This window comes from Oratosquilla oratoria, chromosome 35, assembly GCF_046742065.1.
Source record: "Oratosquilla oratoria isolate Oo_2021 chromosome 35, ASM4674206v1, whole genome shotgun sequence".
In the NCBI taxonomy this organism is placed as follows: domain Eukaryota; kingdom Metazoa; phylum Arthropoda; class Malacostraca; order Stomatopoda; family Squillidae; genus Oratosquilla; species Oratosquilla oratoria.
This window is the reverse complement of record NC_134811.1, coordinates 11,496,483-11,518,708: the sequence shown is the minus strand read 5'-3', so window position 1 is coordinate 11,518,708 and position 22,226 is coordinate 11,496,483. Positions and strand designations below refer to the sequence as shown.

At 38.6% G+C, this 22,226-nt stretch overlaps 1 protein-coding gene across 1 annotated transcript in view; it reads left to right on the top strand.

Moving 5' to 3' along the window:
- Positions 1–249: 249 nt before the first annotated feature.
- Positions 250–22,226, top strand: part of LOC143018532 (uncharacterized) — a 162,834-nt gene continuing 140,857 nt past the window's right edge. The window contains exon 1 of the mRNA XM_076173968.1: positions 250–375. The gene's annotated coding sequence lies outside the window, so the exon portion shown is untranslated. The remainder of the gene's footprint in view (positions 376–22,226) is intronic.

The window sequence follows — 22,226 nt, the reverse complement described above, 5'->3', positions numbered from 1 at the left end:
TTTAATTGTAACAGTTGCAATCTGAATTTGTTCTGCAGCTTTCGTTCACATCTTTTGTAATGTATCAGCAACGTATAATAACAAATGTAAGATTGTAGTCATAGTTTATTAGAAAAATATAAAACACTTCTGAAATCTATGCATATAAACTACTAACATTTCACAATGAACATGAATAAAAATGGCGAAAAATTGTGAACGTTTTCTTGTAGTTCAGTGGCTAGTTCCGTCCAATCAGAAAGTAGTGGGCGTGGCTAAGTGTACGTTGTAAACAAATGTTCGGGTTGCAGGGATTTTAAACAAATACTGTGTTCGTTGAGTTAAATAATCAAATTTACAACATAATTGAAGTATCCTGAAGCAGTGTCAAGTAAGGTAAGTAGAAAGTGTGATATAGAATTTTAGTATAGACTTTCAAGGACATGTATTTTTCAACTAGATATGCCTATGGTCATGGTGTGGAATGGTACTACAGTCTACAGTTTGTAGAGACTATGCCATCAACGTTTTGAATAGTATTGACGTTTCTTCTGTCTGAGGAATTAAAGGATGTCCGACGTTGAGAATGTCAGAAATGTCAAACATTGTAGTCAGTAGTAAGGCTTAATAAAATTGTTTATTTGGATATAGGCTGTGAAGTATAAATCTTGTTCATAAATGGTAATTTTGTATTTATCTAATTGTTGTGTTCTGGCTAAGAACAATTGAAGGGTCTAATCTGTGTGCCTTTATCGATCAAATTTGGCTATATATTAGATTATGTTGTCTGACTAACTTATTTGTATATGATATTCCACAAGTTGATCCATCTGTGTAGGGATTTTTGTTTTTGCTTTATGTCCCTTAGGTACCTTGTCTATTTTAGTTTCTTTCCATATTCTTTTGTTGGTCTTCCTAACAAAGTAAGAGCTTGTCATTGTCAGGTATATCCTCTCTGCCATAGTTCTGAAGACATGTTGGTTTGGGGAGATGGGCAGAGTAGTTATGGTTTGATCATTGATGTGATGGAAAGTGAAGAGATTGGTTAGTGAGATGCTGGTTTTGCTGGAGGTTTGTGTGGTTTTAAGATGGGGATTATATGTGATCTTTTACAGATTGTTGGAATTTTGTTGTAAACAATGAACGGTTGAAAGTATCAGTCATGGCCTTTATTGCATTTGTGCCAAGGTATTTTAGATGTATGTTTAAGATCTTTATTGCTCTCTAAGTCTTTGTTGTTGGAGAAGGGAGTGGCGGCATCAATGTTTAATTCTATTATCTGTATATCTATTTACTTTCCTATTTTCTAGAGTTGTGAGTTTGAAATTTGTTTTGGAGTAAGGTTTGTTGATGAGATTACATTAGTGTTTGGTGATTGTAATTTTCCTTGTTTAGCTCCAACAACTTCATGGATGGAGGTTGGAGCAGATTTTTTAGTTTATAAGAATCAATTGTAGAATAGCCCCCCCTGCACATACAAGAAGATCAGTGGGGGTCTGGGGTGCTCTGTTGTCATTCTGCACTCTCACTCAGGTCTTGATAACATTTTTGTTTTATTGCCTAATGTAATGTAACCTAACCTGACCTGACCTAACTTAACTTAACCTATCCTATTGTATTCTAACCCTTAGTGCTCTTAACCAGTAGGTTAGGTTAGGCAAAAAAAAAAAAGTTATCATGACCTGAGCAATGGTGTGTACCTGAGTGATGGCACAGAGATATGGCGGAGCACCCCGGACCCCCACCAATCATTGTGTGTGTGTGTGCAGGGGGAAGGATCTACAATTGATCTATTTTTGATGTATTCTGTAGTTTTTTTTACATTTGTATGTTGTCTTTCCATCTATTATGTTTTTGTGTTTTTCCCAGTTTTCTTTGTTTTAGTTGTGGCATTTTTTGTGGCCTTTGAGTTTAAATTTGCTTTTTTTTAGTTAATTATTTTTAGGGTGGCTATCTGGTATATAGTTGGATTTTAATTTTTTCCTGTAGCCTCTTGAAATGTGTCTCTTGCTGGCCTTCTGTGTAGTCATAGTTACCTCTTCCATTGCTTTGTCTTTGGATGGGAACTGGTCTATAGCAAAGGTCTCTAATTTTTTTTTTAATTTTCCTCTGTGTTTTCTTGCCAATTCATTTTCTTGTAGTATCAGAAGGATTTAATAAGAAAGCATAACCAGAAAGAACAATGATGTTGACAGTAGACATAACAAAGGGATTTTATAAAGTCCCTAACCATACTATCAAAAAAGTTAATTGAGAAATCCATAATAATGACAATAATTGGGTAACAAAGTTTTTCCTTCAAGAGTGAAGACTATCCCAAAACAACCAACTATCTGAACACCAGAGTACTCATCTATGCAAATTACCTAATGACAGTAACCAAACACAATAATTATGAACATTTATACATATTTAGCAAACTAAAACAGTGATTAAGACAAAATAGAATGGAGGCCTCTAATCAGTGACATTGCAGACAAACATGCACTAAATCAAAGAAACATCCAACTGTAAAACTGAACGGCCAACTCTTTCTATTGAACAAAAGCCCTAAAATCCTGGGTCTCATTTCTAGTACTCACATAGCCTTCAACCCAAATATTAAGGAGCAGACAATGAACCAATTAGGAAGTAAACATATGAAGATCAGCGGCTAGCACAGGTTTTGGTCAGCAGAGAGAAATCACAGTCTACCAACAATTCATAAAAAAAACATACTCAAATGTGGTTCCCTAGTATGGTTTCCTACCATCAAGAAAAATAACAGACATCCTACAAAATACACAGATTAAAGTATTAAGATGAATAAGAGTAAAACCAAAGTAATGTTGAGCTTGAAAGTTCAAAATAAATTAATTTTAATCAGTGGTGAAAGTCTTGAAGAGTATGATTATTTTATTATTATTTAGGCTATATGTTAAAACTGACTGAGAATAATGAAAATTAAATGGAAAAACATATCATCACAGGCCATCTACCTTCATGTATGAAATGTAAAGTTTACAATCATCTTATAATACCAGCTATAATCTGTGAATTTGAGGCTAAGAAATTGACAGAGGTGAGAGCAAGCTAAAGAATGAACTGAAAGACAGGAAGAGGACAAGTTTGGAAAGAGGATACTAGAGTGAAAGATATTGTAAAGGCTGTAAAGAGAGAAAATGGAAATGGGCTGTTAAGTTAGCTAAAAAGAAAGATGAATGCTGGAAGATGGCAAAGGTGGAAGAAGGAGACTAAACAAAAGATGGACAGATGTGTTGGAGAAATTTGCAAGAATAGCAGAGGTTGGCATAGTCATGTGATCCATGAAATGGTCTGAGACATGGCTATGTTCAGCAATGGACTTAAAAAGGTTGACTGATTGATTGATTGATTGACTGAATGACTGATACCACATGCAAACATGTTTATGTAGCTTGATGTACCTTTCATCATATTCATAAACATCCATGTAAAACACCTCAATTCAAATGAAATAAAAGCCATAACTGATATTTTTAACCACTCCTGGATGTACAATGAAATACCAACACTGGAAAACAGCCCACTTAAAACCAATATTAAAACCAAATAATCCACCTGAAAACTCAGTCTATCCTCCAACTCAGCTATAAGTGCATTATCATCCACAAACAACAACTGGCCCAATCTACATTTACCTCCACTCTCACTCATCAACTCCAAATCATTGTTCTTGCATTTCCCTCCCTCACCACCCCATCCATATACACTTTGAACAACCATGATAATATTATACAACCTTGGCACAACTCCACCTTCATGTCATATCATTCACTTTTTCCATTCCTGATCCTCACAGAAGCTCTACTCATGTAAAAAATTGTTATACCCTTCTCTCATACATTCACAACACTCCATAATTCCTCCCTTTTAGCTTTGTCATATGCCTTCTCCAAATCCATGAAATCCCTGATGATATCCTTACCTTTTGCCAAAAACTTTTGACATATCTGTCTTACCATAGAAACTTGGTCAGTGTGCCTTCTCTCTCCTAAATCTACACTACTCTTCCCCATTTACTCTCTCTCTATTACCCTTCTAATCTTTTCAATTAAAACCCTCCCATACACTTTAACAGCTACAATTAATGAACTGATCCCTCTAAAACTACTGAATTCAAACATGTTCCCATTTCCTTTGTGTAGTGGAACTATACATGCAATACTCCAGTCCACCAATAGAATTTCTTCTCATAGGCACACAAGCCATTCACGCATGGTGCCCATTTCAATGGGAAAAGAAATAATCTACTTTCATTATCCTAAACAATGTTTTCTATTGATTATCTTTCCAAGACACCATTCAAGTTTGTCCATGCACAAAATTTTCATACTGAATATAAACAAAAACTGATAAAGAGGTAGAAGAATCAACTCAGAAAAAATCCTTGAAATACCATGCAACAAGTAAGGTTTATTTGATTGTAATCATATACATACAATATTATCTAGTAATAGAGAGATTATATAAGTCACAAGCCTTGCACTAATATATAGATGTGTTAGCTAATCCTTCAAGCATTCATTTTGATAACTGAATGTGAAAATTGATGCCCAAAATGAGCATCATGGAGGCAATTAGAAAATGGCCACTGGAGATGAAAATTCAGACAAGGCAGAGTTAGCACTTAGTGATATTTTGTGGTACCTAATCATGTTAAATGATGCTATCTGTCAAGCTCTGTAAATCTGAAATATTAACACTATCAAATCAAGCAATATTTCTTTTTCTCTCTCCCTCTCTTTTTCTCTTTTAAGAATTTTGAAGATACATTCGAATATTTGTATTCATCATCTCAAGAGAAAAGTGCCACAAGGATTGACATAGCATTGGAACATCTTCATGATGGGACTGAGTCAGATGCTTTTGATCTGAGTGAGGATGCTGCTGAAGTTGAAGAAAATTTAAATTTACTGGGAGCAAAATTATTAGCTGAACCTTTTTGCGGAATGCACAAACAGAAATTCATGTCTTGAGCCCTCTTCATCAAGGACTGCTAATGATAATTCCTGAAGATCCACAACACTCTATACTTAAACAAACTGAAGAAGGGACTCAGCCACCAAAGAAGAAATGGAAAGGAAGTAAACATATATACATATTGGAAAAATATAACCCTGAAGACTCTAATGATACAACAGTTTCATGACAAGCACACTTCCCCACTGTGTTGGGTAGATGGTTAGATCAATTCATGTTTGTTATTTTTAAGTGTTTTGGAATGATAAATTTGTGGAAACAATCAGGAAGGAATCTAATCATCATCAAGTTAAGTTTGAGAAAGACTTAACTGTTACAATAAAAGAGTTCTACTAAGTACAATTTTTTCCTTTTGTCAGGATATAATACAGTTCCTAACAGACAACTCTTTTGGTCTAGTCAGACAGACACCCAATGCTTTACAATTCTTCAGGGGATTAAATTAAAGGGTATTGTCCAGAGCCTACATTTTGTAGATAACTCCAAGAAACCTGCAAAAAATTAAATGTTCAAGGTATGAACACTGGCTACTTCTGCAAGATTTTCATGAAACTAGCACATCCTTACATTGTTATGGGCAATTGATGAGGCCATGGAGCCATATTATGGTCATCATAGATAAAATAAACAGTTCATAAGAAGTAAATCAGTAAAGGTTGGATATAAGTTGTGGTGTCTGCTCCTTTGAATGTTTGTTGGTTTTGAAACTATGAAAGAAAAGAAACTGGTTATGAAGAAGATCAAACAATTGGTGAATCTGTTGTGAGTACTCTTGCTAAGGGTTTTTGTTCCTACAGGGAGCAGTGGATATATTGACAACTTCTTGACAACTCTGCTTCTACTTGGTTCATTCAGGAAAGTAGATATTAACCATACTGAAACCATTTGAAAAGATAATTGTAGGGGTGCCCCTCTGTTAGATATCAAGAATTTGGAAGAAGATGTATGGAGATAGACCAAATTAGAAATATTGCTGTATAACAGTGGAATGACAATAGTGATGTAAAAGTGTCCACCAAACAAAACCGATAGTGTTTACCTGGGAATGACTAATGCAAACATTGGTAAAGAAAAAAAAATAATGATAAATGAATAAATAAGTAGATGAAAGAAATTAATGTTTCCCATAGCCAGCCATAATTCAACAGTATAATAAAGGGACGTGAAGAGTCAATTTGTTTGATAATTTCAGATGAAAGTATAGGGTGGGATTTCAGAACTGTACATTGCACTATCATCTGTTCAGATTCATTTTGAATGCATCAGTTGCCACTACCTGTCTTATGTATAGAAAACTAAACAAAGTTAGAGATTGTTTTTTTTAGAGAAATTGAAAATGTTCTCAAGCCCTCAGATAAACTGAAGAAGTCTGTGTCCATGAAACACATATTATGTGTTGGGTGAAATATTACACAAACAATGAGCCCAAGATACAATAGCTTGCAATTGCCATGTTTTGTATTGCCAAAAGACTAGAATATGTTAGATGTAATATGATTAGAGCTTTCTCACTGTTGGTGCAGGGAATATCCTATAAGAAAAAAACCTTTCTTTATGAATATATAAGTATTGAATTATTTACTGAAATTCAAAGACAAATAATAAAATCAAATTAAGTGAAATGATGTAACTGGTATCTATACATACATATACCAAACATCCCTTTACCCCTTTTAAGGGGAGTGGCCAAGGAAAAGTATATTTCCATCCTTCAACCATTCCCCACTCATCTAAAAACACATTTGTTGTCACTCCTATCTTAGCTCCTTGTGCATAAAGGGTCATCCCTGTCCCTCACTCACTGCTCAGGTCAGGTAATGCAGCAAGACACAGTGCCTCCACAGTAGGGCCTGACAGCCAGAGCTGGTTTACCCCCACCTCTTCATTACATAGTGATCCTACCCCCCCCCCTCATCCACTCAAAAGAGAGAGAGAGCAGACAAAAAGAATTCTTTTTTGGCCATGTCATTTCCTCTCCCATTTATAACAACTCTCCATTCACACCTATCTCTTTTCCTCTCCTGCTTGACAGACACTCCCCTGGTACTCAAAGCCCCTTTCACCCCATCCAACCATTCCATTCTTGGTCTTTCCCTCAAGTTCTCCACATCCATCTGCCTTGTACACTCTTTTTGCTAATCCTTCTTCACTGATTATTTCCACATACCCAAATCATCCCAGTATTCTTTGACCAACCCTATGTGCTAGGTCTCTTTCTGTCCATGCTCTCCACCTCACCTCTTTTTTCAGTCTGTCCATCTTCATAAACCCATTCCCATCATACTTTGTAAGCACTTTATTTAAAATAAATTTATGTCTTTTCTTTTGTGGAATAGCTTAGAAGGTGGTATAGCCCAAGCTCAAATAATACATGAGTTCAAATCTAAATATGATAATTGGAAATCAAGGATATAGATTAAGTTGAACTTGTATGTGAATTTGAGTCTAGGTATGCTAGAAAATTAGAGAATAGGAGATGGAACCCAATGAGTATTGCTCCTTTCATGTATACTACAATTAGGTAAATACAGGCATAGCCCTCTTTCACCGTGGCATACCAGGGCAAGTTTGGGTGAATAAACAAATGGTTATAGTGTCAAAATAGAGTGTGCATGTATCGGGAAGATGCTGGACTGGCTTTGTGTATGTGTATTTACCTAATTGTAGTTTACATGTACAGTTCCAACTTAGCCTATATCTTTGATTTCCAATTATTGTGTGTGTGTTTTGTCTGAATTAGATATCCAACAAGCTAGATGGGTTGCAAGTATACAAATGTATGAAGCCTTACTACCAGCTTGTAGTAGATTTTGAATATGTTGATATGGTATTTACAAGGTGTAATTTATGAATGTTCTCTTGTATGGTTGATGGTGTAATTGGAAGTGTGTGGGTCTTGTATTTTTGTAGGTTTATCCTGCACTTCTCTGTGATTTGCAGCAATGAATATTACTTGCCCCAACAATCCAAGTACATAGGGCTCAGTGATGGCTTTGGCTGCAGCTATGCACCTCCCGGCATACACTTCTCACTTATATGTAGATTGTGTTATTTCTTCTAGTTCTGTGGTGATCTTTATTGGGAAGTGGTGTGAGGGGAGATCATGCATGGTGTCTCTTGTTGTTTATGTACATGACAGCAGTACAAGGATAGAAGTTCAGGTAAACTACAGTTCATAACAAAAACAACATGTTATTGTTTGGAGGAATAATGAGCAATATCCTATGGATTTGATCAATCTCCTTTGGCACACCTCCAGCAGTGCTGTACCAAGTCCATTGATGTGACTATCATCTCTGGAACCAGAATCCAATAGCCCTTAACCTGAATTTTACATAATTGGAAGAAGAGTACTCATAATATTCCTGGTTTTAGAACAATGAGAACCAACACATACTTCATTGCCAGTTCTGTTGGTGGTAGTAACAACATTGAAGCCATTTAAAACAAGTGTGTCATGTGGTGGGCACTGGCTGGGCAACTACAGTGTTACAATGAGTTATGTGTAGTCAAGTTTGGCTTAGATCATCTTCTCTTAAAGTTTATGCACCTCTGTAGGAGTGTATGTTGCAAGAAGTGAGATATTCATGGTGTATTTCAAGCTCACCAAAATCATACACTCATCAACCAAAATAACCCCTATAAAAACAGGCTGTAGTTGATCAGATACGCTTGTATCTATTTCACTTTCTAACATGGACCTCATTGCTGTGACGTAACGAATAATAGGTGTAACTCTTGCTACTGATCTCTCTGCTGCCCCATCTCCTCACCTTAGACCTACTATATCTGCTCTAAACCTCCTGAGCTTCACCAATAAAAGGGTAGTTGGTTGTCCTTGGGAAGGGCAGGAATGTTTCAGATGCCCTTATGGAGAATTTGCTTGAGGTTCACCCCAGGCCTGGCTTGATGTGTTTGTTCCTTGTATGCCCCACCCTGGCCTCCCATGTAGTGGGCAATGAATTTTGGGGGGGGCAGATTGTAAGCCCACCTCTACAAAGACTTCTATGTTTGGATGCTATACACACAGATATAAAGATTCACTGTGTCATTCCCCCACCCACCACAGAACCCAGCAAAGGGAGACTATGCACTGAGTTTATAATTAACTCAGCAGCCCTAGGGGTTATGGGAAAGTATGTACACCTTCAGCATTGCCAATGTAAGAGGAAAGTCATGGACCTTAGTGTTGGGCCAGGCCATAGCTGCTTAATTTGGGGCATGCTTGATTTGAAGATTCAATTTATACAGTTCAGCCGATTTTCCTCCGAGCCAGGAGGGGCCATTTGTCTTAGCCTGAATCAGGGACTGGATTCTTTTTTGACGTTGGCATACTCGTTTTCCCATAAATATAGGGACATTCTTACTTGCTCAGTCATAGCTACATACTTACAGAAAGGACCATGGAATAGTTTCCACAAAGATGAATGGTATTTGAGTCTGTACTGACAATCATTTAAAAGAAAGAAAATATTCCATTCAAATTACTATATATAAGTATCCAAAAGTATTACATGTATAGACCAATTACATCTAGTTCATAGTTAGTAACATTTATTACAAATGTAAAGGACATGTATATAATCGAGATAACGATTTTTGCAAGTCGATAATACTCGCAGACGATCAGTAGCATAAAAATGTTGGGCACTTTTGATCAACAAAGTTGGAAGTATTTCCACAAAATTTGTTGGAATTCTTCCATTTTTTGGGGGACATTCTTGATTTTTTCGGATTGATTGATGGAAATGCTTCTGTGTGACCACCGCTAAGGATTGAGAGGTTGGTATCCTCTTCAACCACTTCAGTACGAGTCAAGTTCTCGGGCGCAGCATCAGCTGCCATATGAACGATGCATCACACTACTCGCATGATAAAATATAACGTCACTGCTGTAATACTCATTCTCTTTTTCTTCGAATAATAAACACAGAAAACGTGATCAAACCAATTAACAGAATCCGGGGCTAACTCATGTACAACTGCAATATATATATATATATATATATATATATATATATATATATATATATATGTATATATATATATATATATATATATATATATATATATATATATATATATATATACATATATATATAATCAAGACGCCGATGCAGGGATGCTCGTGTACCCACTCGATCCTCATGACGCCCACGTAGGCGTCATCGTACTGAAATATAATAAAATCTGTAGGTGACATCACCTGGGTGAAATTAGTATTTCGTCGAAGTTCACCAGCGAGTCTGTCCTAGGGAACAATATCAAAGAGGTGGTAGAGATTTAACGAGAGTAACAGAATAGGGGGATAGTGGAAGTGACGAATTATTAGAATTTTTCATGTGGCGATTAGGCTCCAGATATGAAAGAATACTATCGATACGTGGTTGTTCCTTAGATGTGCCACTGAAATCCCTAAAACATTGACTACATAAAATCGATGCAGTCAGTACTTTATACGCGGACGGGAGTAAAGAAATTATAGGTGACTTTGGTGCTGAACTAGAATAATAGTCCTTGAAGATGGGTGAGATTGCTTGAAAATTGTAGTTCCGTACATGAATGAAGTCGGGTGGATCTGACACGAAAAAAACAACAACTGTAAAGTATGAACTCGGTTGAAAAAGAAGGACCTCCCAACAGTGAATCGACCTTCATCTGAATGAATTGCCTTCGTATAAACGAGATCACGATATGTAGCGTGCCAATAGATCATGAAATAATAACAAAAAAGTGAATCGTGGAATTCGTATCACGGCTGCACCCTTTCCAATTAAGTCGCGCGGGGGTCGCTAGAAGAGAATATATATTGACGGTTACCTTGTAGGACAAGCCGAGGTATATTGACGGCTACCTTGTAGGACAAGCCGAGGTATATTGACGGCTACCTTGTAGGACAAGCCGAGGTATATTTCCAACACCTTGTATAGTGTATCGGAACCCGGAGAACAGTTTGCAATCGAAATATCCGTGGGTCACCGGGTCCGGTGAGGTGTCCATGGGTTCGATTGTCGATCGTATGTAGTACAGTTGCATTTCCTTAGCGGGACCGGGTTTTTTGTGACTCGCCGTAGTCCACAGACCAGACGTTGCGAGGGTGAGCGAGCGAGCACGGGAATGAGCGAGCTGGTGTGAGGACGAGGTCAAGGTGAGGCAGTAAGGAGAGGGGAGGGGGGAACGGGTTGTCTCGTGGCTCTTCTCTTTCCTTCTGCAGTTGTCTGAAAGACCCGTCTTGCTGTAGGAGAGGTGTGTGTACAGTTGGGCTGGTGCGCTGCGACCGTCGAAGGGGCTTGGGGCAAGGCTGTCTGCAGGTGTTTTTTGGGCAGGTGTGATGTACAGTATGTATAGTGTACACACACACACACAAACACGCACGCAGACCTCGTGGCGCTGTGGTTAAAAAGTTCTCTTCTGCCACTCCGGCAGTCCGGGTTCGACTCCCGCTCAGGGCTGAAATAATTTCAGTATCGCTGCGCTGCGTGGCGTTACTCGAACTCTCGTGGACGGGGAGTTGGGGGTGTGTATGCGTGTAAGGTCACAGTATTAACCATAGATCGGTCATATGAGCTCTGAGCTCTCATCCGGGAGGTTAATAACCGTCGATCACGAGTCCAACACGTGATCCAAGACCATAGTGAATCACACAAACGCGCGCGCACACACACGCACGCACGTGAATAATAATAATAAAAAGAAATCACATAGATGCATAGATAATATTTTAGAAGATGATATAGTCCAAATCGGAACAAATTGTGAGTTTAAATCAAGTATGGCACTTGGAGAAAAGGGGAGATAAAGCCCAAGTTGGAACCACGTGTGAATCTGTAGCCAGTTATGATAAATTGCTCCTTTCCTGTATCCTACAATTAGGCAAGTAGGATTAGGTACAATTAGGTGAATACACACATGAACACACACTTTTCACTATATGACTAAGGCACTGTATGGGACAGATACTTTGGAAGGAGGCAGAAAGGAAGAGCCTAATTGTGCTTGAGATATGGTTAAGAAGTATGGTGGAGTTCACGAGGTATGGTCAGTGGTATGGTCCCTACACAGAGTGAAGGATATAAGCAAAACCGAGAGAATGCAAAGGGTGGTAACCAAACAGGTTCCCAACCTGGCAGATAAAGCATATGAGGAGAGACTAAAAGTAATGGGTCTGCCAACTTTGAAAGATCGAAGAGAAAGAGGTGATATGATTACAGTATTCAGGTCACTAAGGGGGATAGACCGCTATGACAAAAGATGTCTTTTGGTTAGGGATGAGAGGGCTTTAAGAAGTATATGCGAACAAATTAAGAAAGGTTAATCTCTAAAGGATGTGAAGGAATATTTTTCCATATAATTGGAACAGCTTTGGAGTTATAATCCAATGAAGGACATAACATGAATTGTAATAAAATAATTGGAAATCAAGGATATAGCATTATTTGGAACTGCATGAATTTGAAGCTAAGTACGATAGATTTGAAAGTAGGAGACGGGACCTCACGAGCGTTGCTCCTTTCCTGTATAATACAATTAGGTGAGTACACACATCTGTTGCTGACACGGGTTCGTTCACATCTGCTAAAGTTTCAGGAGTTTGAGCAGTCTGAGTTCACGCCAGGTGGGTCATCAACTGATCCGATCCTAGAGCCTCGTGTTCGTATGAAGCGCCGGCGTGATTTTAAACCGAGGTTTCATGCAGCTTATGTTGACCTCAGGAAAGCGTTTGACTCGGTGCTGTGGGATCTTCCGCGAATCCGTGGATTCCTGCGAGGATTACTGACTTGATGCTTGGCTTATACTCTGGGACAGAAAGTGCTGTAAGAGGTTGAGTGGGGGTGTCCAGCTTCATCTTTGTTAATTCAGGAGTGAGGCAAGGGTGCGTCTTCGCTCCGACACTTTTCAACACCTGCATGGACTGGGTATTAAACAGAGTTGTCGATCAGTGTTGCCAACACTAAGGTCACTGGCCATGTCTTTGCTGATGATGCTGTTTTTTCTTCCGGAGTCGTTGGAGGCTCTGGTTGCAGTCCTCGAGTCACTGTACAGGGAGGCGGGACCGCTTGGATTCGAGGCTTCGATCTGGACCAAGATCAAGGTCCCGCCGTTTAGGGGCTTACTAGATGACATGTGGTGAGGGCACTGGGGTCTCGGAATGCTTCACATGCCTTGGTAGTGTAGTATTTAACAGTAGTGGGTCATGTCAGAAAGTACTTCGAAGGTATTGCCCAGCAATACTCAACCAGAGTATATGACATTGCGGTCATATACTCTGGTTGAGTATATGACCGCAATGTCATATTTATGCAGGACTAAGATCCGAATCTTCAAGTCACTTGTGCTCCCTGTCTTGTTGTAGGGCTGTTAGACGTGGGCATTGAATGCAGACTTGAAGAGAGGTCTTGATGTCTTTGATACCCAGTACCTTCGGAGAATCATGGAATATCGCTAGGGTGGTCGTATAAAATCAAAAAATATACTGCGAAACGTCTACTTCGGCTACATGAGCATATGGCACGTTTCCCCGATGTTAATCCTACTCGCAGAATTGTCTTCGATGGAGAAGGCGAAGGGGACGCCCACAGAATTCATGGCTGTGTGTTATGGTGTACGTGTACATTTGTGATTATTGTTTGTATGTATTGATAGACTGGGAAATACATTTATCCTCCCTTATATATTTGTCACATGTTATATAATTATGTTGTACTTGTTACTGTAATATCTGGTTGCGATTCGTGTATGTTTTTTCCCGCGCTGTGACTTTCCCGCCAAGTCTGAGCTTGGTGGCGTGGCTTGGCGTCAGAGGCAGTCTTTGTTCTGCCTCCTAAGCGACCGCACGCTTGTATATGTAGTGCTTTACAATTATTAATTTATTCGTATTCATTGGCCACCCCTGTACATGGGGGCAAGTTGGTCGAGCCTGTCGAGAGTTATTTAGAGTGGGAAGAGTGACTGCATGGGAGCTTGCTCGGAGAGACCCACGTGGGGACTGGCGCTAGCGTGTGAGTGAAACATCGGGCTCCCTGATGCATGCTTCCAGTTAGTGTTAAATAATAACGCATACAAACATGCACGCACACGCACAATAATGGACGATTAGGTTTTTAGGAAGCATCACCAGAGTATTGAGTGGTTTCAGGTAAATGTGGGGCTGCGTGGGAGGTGATTTTTTTTATGGCTCTGCCCATGTTGTTGGGTCAGAAGAGGGTCTGAAGCAGCTAGTGGCGGAGTTTGGGAAGGTATGTGAGAGGAGAAAGATGAAAGTATATGTAGGCAAAAATAAGGTGATGAGATGGATAAGGGGAGAGGAAGGCAGAGAGAGGTAAGTTTAAAAGAGAGAGGCTGGAGGAAGTAAAGAGCCATAATTATTTAGGGTCATGTAACAGGGGATGGAGTAAGGAAAGCCATTGAATGTATTAGGAGAATGAAAAGAATACTGAGAAATAGCTATATAGGAATGAACGAAAAAAATACGAAGGGGTGATTATGACTAAGGCACTGTATGGGACAGATACTTTGGAAGGAGGCAGAAAGGAAGAGCCTAATTGTGCTTGAGATATGGTTAAGAAGTATGGTGGAGTTCACGAGGATGAATAGAGTGAGAAATGAAGTGGTGAACCAGACAGAAGAGGTGAAAAGAGAGTTGGCAGATAGGGTTGATCAAAGAATACTGGGATGGTTCGGGTATATTGAAAATGAGTGAAGAAAGACATGCAAAAAAAGTGTGGAAGGCAAAGGTGGATGAGTGTGGAAGGCAAAGGTGGATGGAGTGAACTTGAGCGGGAGACCGAGAATAGGATGAATGAATGGGGTAAAGGGGGGCTTTAGGTATAAAGGAAGTGTCTTTAGTGCAGATAAGGGAGAGGGCAAGATATAGGTGTGAGTGGAGAGTAGTTGTGAATGTATGATAAATTGACGGGGGTTGAAGGTATTTTTTCTCATCTACTCTGTAAAATCTTGAGTGGATGAGGGGAAAGGGTTCCTAGTAAATGGGTAGACCAGCCTCGACTGTCGGGTCTTGCTGTGGAGGTGTTGTGTCTGGGTTCATTGCGTCTGTCCCTGCGGGACAGGGGTGAGTCTTCATCCAAAAGGAGATAAGATAAAAGGAACAACAAGTGGGTTTTGGATATGCTTGGGATAGGTGAAGGGTGCGTGTATGCCATGGCTGAACCAGTCCCGTTTTAAAGGAAAAAGAACCTTTTGGTATATGTATGTAAGAGTCTCAAGAGAGATTATTTCAGGTCACGAATCAAAATTCCGAGAGTTCGAAACAGTTTTAAAAATACCCAAATGCTGCTCATAGATAGGAAATAGAGCAGATGATTGGATGAAATAATTAACTGAGAGAGAAAATTATGTAGTGAATATGATGAAGTGAAAACTCGTATCAAGGTCATGTCAAATGAAAAAAAAATTGTGGCATTTTAGAAAGTATAATTGGCAATTCGGGGGAAAGAACCAGTCCAACTTAAATATTATCATGGAGTTGCAAAAAAAAAAAAAAAAAAAAAAAAAAAAAAAGTATATATATATATATATATATATATATATATATCTATATATATATATATATATATATATATATATATATATATATATAATGCAAGACCGGGTGGTGAAAGTCCTGAAAGATAAAAAATCTATTGTGAAGGTTATATACATGAAGTGTATCATTGTGGTAGGCTGAACAGAGATAAATTACATTGTGAATGGAAAGGTACAAGAACTGCAAATTATTAGAAAAATTGCATCTGTAGCTGTAGGAGATGACTCAAACGCTCATAATCAAAATGAAGATGGAGAGCGTCATATAAGAATAGAATTTAAGTCGAATTGCAAACCAAGTAACAGGTCTTGGTAATTCGCATATAATATATATATATATATATATATATATATATATATATATATATATATATATATATATTTATATATATATATATATATAAGGAAATATGCTATCGAGGGAAAAAATAACGAGAGGTAAGTAATGTTAAGCTTTTTCGGGTTTCAATTTAGAAAGTGAAGAAGCTGCATTGAAAAAGAGGAGCAAAACTTTGTAGGAGACTGGATAAGAAAGTTAAAAGATGCAAAAATATTGTGAGCAACATCTGTCCTATTGCAGAAAACATTTGGACAATGTGGATGACTTTAATTGCAAGGAAAACAATTGGGAGGTATGGGAAGCAGGCGGCAATAAAAGTTCTTGGGGGTAATATTTTAGGTTTTGCAATGGAAAACACAATGACCAAGTGGGCAAAGGTCTTGAGTGGTCTGCATAGCTTGGATTCTCTCTTAGCGGTGAGGTGAGGGTATTCCTGGCAGATCAATCTTGGGCGCTGGTCTACTGAAGAGGATGTCGCTGGCCTAGGGAATCGGCGGTTCCTTCACTAGACACAGCCGCTGGGCATCCTAATTTGGTAGCCCTGTGACCGGCCCCTTAGTTCTAGTTAGGTTATGGATTCGAACTCGTGGACCGATTTACAGTGGGTGGAGGAGGCAAGCGTGGTCGCCTTACCGGGTATTGGCGTGTCAAGCACGTTTGCCGGCTCGACGGTCACAGCTGTAGATCAGGGCTGGCCACGCCTTCGTATGAATATATATATATATATATATATATATATATATATATATATATATATATATATATATATATATATATGTTTGCGTCATTTTGACAATTGGAAATAAACTCATCTGCTGGGATTCAAACCCCTGCCAGAGCGGGGCACAGGCGGTACGGTCCTCACCTTATATGAAGCATTCCGCTCTGGCGGGGGCTCGAATCCCAGCAGATGAATATATAAATGTATATATATATATATATACATATATATATATATATATATATGTGTGTGTGTGTGTGTACGTGAAATGGAGAAATTTTGAAGCATGGTGTAATTCGTACCGGCAGTGAAACCGATATAATCAGTTTGCTCTCGAGTTCCTGAACGATAGATTTTTATTTATTTATTTATTTTTTGCTGAACACCCTATATATGCTCCAGTCACGTGAATTATTTAATTACTATTGTCCAGTTTTGATTTACCTCTGGAACCACATAGGTTTTATATCTTTTCAACTGGTAGTGAGTGACGTGTTATACTGGTTTAGTTCTATGATGTAATGCCTCTTTATATTTGATATATCTGTATATTGTAGTGCCCGGTTTTCTAAACATATACCTGTGTGTCGATAAAACGTCGTGTTGGATTTTTTTTTTCAAGATTCATTGTGATAATATAAAGTACATCTGAAACATGAACATTTATTAATTGTAAATTCTATATTTGCATTATACAGAAACTCGTTAGTTGTTTTGCTGGTGCATTGGAACTTATACCCTACTGAGTGAAAATTATAATTATTTTTTTGGGAAGCACTTTGCTTATTTGCAGAATTTCAAAATTGCTACAAAATACATCTGGTCTCCTTTGTGCCTCCTTTATCTTTTTTTTTTTCTTTACACTTCTCATATTTTTCTCTCATCCTACTTTGTAACCAGTCCCTGAATGCTCGCTTCATTTCTTCTACTACTCTCTTCACTTCATCATCCCACCACTCACTACCCTTATCTCTATCCCCTCCCATCCTTCTTGTTCGACATACAGTCTTTACACGCCTTGTCACATCCTCCTTGAAACACATCCATTCCCCTTCCACACCTACTTCCACTTTATCCTTCACCACCTTCCACACTTCTCTCAGTTTTTCCTTTTGTTCTTGCTCCTTTTCTTTCTCATTTAAACAATTTACTCTAAGCACCTCCCTACCTCTGTTCGTTTCCTCTTTCTCCATCTATCCTCCACTCTCAAGTTACCTTCCACGAAATATTGATTCGATATTTCCCCACTCTCTCCCCCAAGAACAGATGTAAAATGGGGAGGATTCTGACAGAAAAATTTGAAAACAATAAAAAGATGTTTTGGAATGAAATCAAGAGAGGAAGGGGATGCGAGTTAAGTATTAGTTCACCCCGGACTTTTCGTCTTTCCAGAGAGTGTAAGTTAAGGTGCCAAAGCCTGTCTTCGCATGGTAAATTTCTAAGTCCATATATAATTTTAGAAAATTTCCACTATACTGATTCTATTGAATTGTTATCCATTCTATAAGACGAAGACCAAAACTGTACCGCATAGTCAATGATGGGTCTAACTATCGCCAAATAGAGTTTATTGATTAACTATACACTTTAGTTTGTAACTGTCCTAGCGCTGAATCCTAATGCCCTGTTAGCTCCAAGGTCTAAGTAAACAGGTCTAACCGCTGGAGCAGTTCTGCGCAGCTTCTGACGTCATTTGGATGCGTCCATTTTCTCTTTGTGATACACTGAAGAAAACTGTGAAACGCCAAGGAAGACAGGAACTATAATATTTTATATATTATATATCATATATATTATATATTCATATATATAGACAGGAACTATAATATTTTATATATATATATATATTTTATATAATATTTGTCAGAATATAACTAATTGAGTGGAGCGGTGCGAGCGAAGGCGACGTCATTTTCGAACGACGGACCAACTTCAACTGACAGCTATAGGACCCGCTAACCCCACTTTGAACAGCCAGGTGACGTTCACGGGCTCGCTGCGCCAACTCCCTCGAAATTCGGTCGGAAGTGGTTAGACCTTATATTCTTAGATCTTGGTTAGCTCTATTCTAAGGGCGAGAGCGCAACGTGAGCGAGAGGCAGGAAGCGAATACGGCTAAAGTTACTTTTAACTTTTCAACCTCCATGTCTGACAGCTGTTCTAATTCTTCAAGTGAGTTTGAATGATCTAAATATAGGCAAGAATAGGCAAGGAGGCAAAGCTACGAGTATATGCGAAGAAAAGAAATTCCTTGTAAAAAGAAATAGTTTTTTTCTGTCACTAATCCATATTCTAATCCAATCACTTTTCCTCCTATGCCATGAACTTTGATTTTATTAAGCAGTCTCTGGTGGGGCACCTTGTCGAATGCTTTGCTAAATTCAAGGCATATGACACCGTAACTACCATTGTTATCTACCGTCTTGTAGACATTAGTGTAGAAGGATAAAAGATTAGTTACACACAACCTATCCTTATTGAACCCGTGTACGAGTCACGAGTCACGAGTACGTGTACGAGTCTATCGATCCCTGATGATATTTGTTATTAATAATTCCAGCAATTTACTTATAACCGGCTTAAAACTGATTAGTCTGTAGTTGTGCATAGATGACGTTTTTGAAAACAGGAACAACCTTTCTCTGCCCCCCCCCCCCCAAGAAATAGGCACGAATCCATTGTCAACAGACTTACAAAACACGTCCGTTAACCAGTCGAATATTTCAAATTTACACAATGGAGAGAGAATTGGCAAGATCGTTGTTGGCAAGACAGTAAAGGGACAATTAGACGGTCAAACGGTTTGACAAACCCGGTTTGTTAAACAAGTGTTTGACCGTGTGAATAGGGTAATTGGTTGTCAAACACGTTCGACAAACGTGTTTAACGACCAAATACCCCAGTCACACGGTCAAACATTACTTCAAACACTTGTCTGACAAACCGGGTTTGTCAAACTGTTTGATCGTGTAAATGGCCCTTAACACTGAAAGACAGAGGAAGGTCAAGCTGGCTAAGAGAGAAGATTGGAGTGAACAATATTGTGGAGGAGATAAAGGAACGTAAATTGAGTTGGGTAAGAAAGATAGCCAGAAATGAGGATGAGAGATGGCGCAAGTGACTGGACGCCATAAGATGGAAATCGTACAAGAGGACAACAAACAGGTGGAGTAACAAGATGGAGAGGTTTGCAGGAGTGACGTGGCAGATATTTGCGCCGACGCACGACTCGTGTGACGTTGGGCCTTTCTCCAATAGTGAACTCTGAATCAGTAAATGGGTGATAGCTGTTTATTCACACACACACACACACACACACACACACACACATTATATTATATATACATATATATATATATATATATATATATATATATATATATATATGAAATAAAACCACTTTGAAAATAAAATGACAGGTGAACGAACGTTTTCGTCTATTTGACATATTCAAATAGACGAAAAATTCGGTGATCTTTCATTTTATTTTTCAAGTGGTTTTATTATACATTTTGTGAATCACGTGTTTTGATCATTTATTTGCATATATATATATATATATATATATATATATATATATATATATATATATATATATATATATGCGTAAGTAACCAATAGGAAAAGTAAACTAACGAAGCAGAGCGCTTTCGTATAATTACATCTTCAGTGCAGATACAAACAAGGAATTATAAGATGAAGAAACAAGGTACAGAATATATGACATAGTGAAGAGGGCATTCGGAGAGGTAGTGGAAGAAGTACACGTGACGGACGTTTGGGCCGTCCTGGTAGCCAACAAGTAAGGGACGTTTGGGCCGTCCTGGTACCCAACAAGTACACGCTCCTAGTGTTTTTATTGCATATATATATATGAATGTGTGGGATATTGATTGTATATTTTTCATGAAGCCATTACTTTAGAAACTCGGATGACATTCCTGTGGACCAGTCTTGCAGCGTTCTTATATGAATGAAGGATAATATAACAAAGGAATGGCAATCAATCTATTGTTCCTCCATTCTGCTGCTCTCCATACAATTCTCGGACTCCATCTACGGCGCGATACTGTCCCCAAATCTGGTTATTACCGGAGAGCTGATGTTATACGGAATTATAGTTAAGGCAGTTGCAGTTAGTATGCTAAAAAGAAAGAAAAAATCGCTACGTTGTCCTCACGATGGTAATGTGATGTGTTTGTGTAAATGCTGTGATGTGCTCGCGTAGTTTTAGTGATGTATTGTCACCCTTTTGTTCGTTTATTTTAGCTGCTGCCAGAGTATTTAATTTAGATGTGTTTGACATCTTTGAGAACCTATGAGTAAATATTTGTGGTGATGTGGTATTAATCACAAATTCTTCCGTCGTAACACTGTGCAGATGATGGACCTCAACGTGTTGCTTGGGAGCACCGCTGATTTATTATTTATATGTTTTTCTTGGCTTCTCATAGGAATGTACCCTGTGGGGCTACAGAGAGTAGGATGTTGAGATGGGAGGAGTGGAGGGGGTGGTGGAAGGAAGTGAAATTGGTGGGAATAGGTACCTCTGACTTTGTTACTTCCCTTATAAGGGAGATAGAATTATTTTCTTTCTTTTTATGGTTTTGTTTCTCAGTGGATCAAATCGTCCACCTGAGTACCAACTCTTTATGAATATAAATCATACAGAACTCATGCTCGTGATGAGACATTTTTCGCTCAACAATTTTTGATAAATATCCTAGTTGTGCCAGTCTTATTTATGCTTCTTCTGAGGAAGACAGGACTGTTATGTCATATTTTGAGACGCCATACGTACCGGCCATATATGACGTCATTTTGCCGCGAAAGAAAATGAGTGGCCAGGCGCAGTCACCCAACACCCTTGTGTCAATTTCGTTAAGGCAGTGACAGATTTGGCTCATGTTATATTGAATTCAAATTTATTTTCTTCATATTGATAGAGCGATGGTTGAGCGGTTTCACCCTGTGGTACAACGGCTCCCAGTTCGAATCTCGCCTTCTGACATCACCCATGCACCGTGATTGGCCAATATTGCCTGCCAGTGGACGAAAAAAAAAAGACAGCTGGGAAATTGTTTACACTAGGATGTGACCACGCTATCTGTGTTGTAATGTTGGCTATGGAGGAAACAAAAGAAAATACCCACGAATCTCGTCAGCGTGTCTATTGCATACGTTGTATACGAGTAAGTGTATTCGTTAATATATACTTTAATCTGATATTTTGAATACATGTAAGTGTATACATTACTAACCACTTTAGCCTGATATTTACCCCCACGTTGAATAGAATCGTCTGGTATTAGAACATCGACAATTTGTCTCGCTGGGTCATTAATGATATTATTTACCAATGTTTTGAGGTTCACTAATTAGAAGTCCACAGCCCCCCAGTAACCAGCAACGGTCATTGGGCCCCACTTATAGATCTTTCTGAGAAGAAACGTTGGACTTGTCTGGGTTGTAAGAACTTGGGTTTGTTTCTTTGTCGCCGGTCGGTAGGAGAAAACCTGTCGCCATGTTAGTTTTTCTTGTATTAAAGAGAGAGAGAAAAAAAAAAAACATCGAAGTCGATGCAGAGAGATTTTGGGTCCGGTCCGGAGCGTTAACTCCTTGTGTTGTATCTCCTGATGGAGG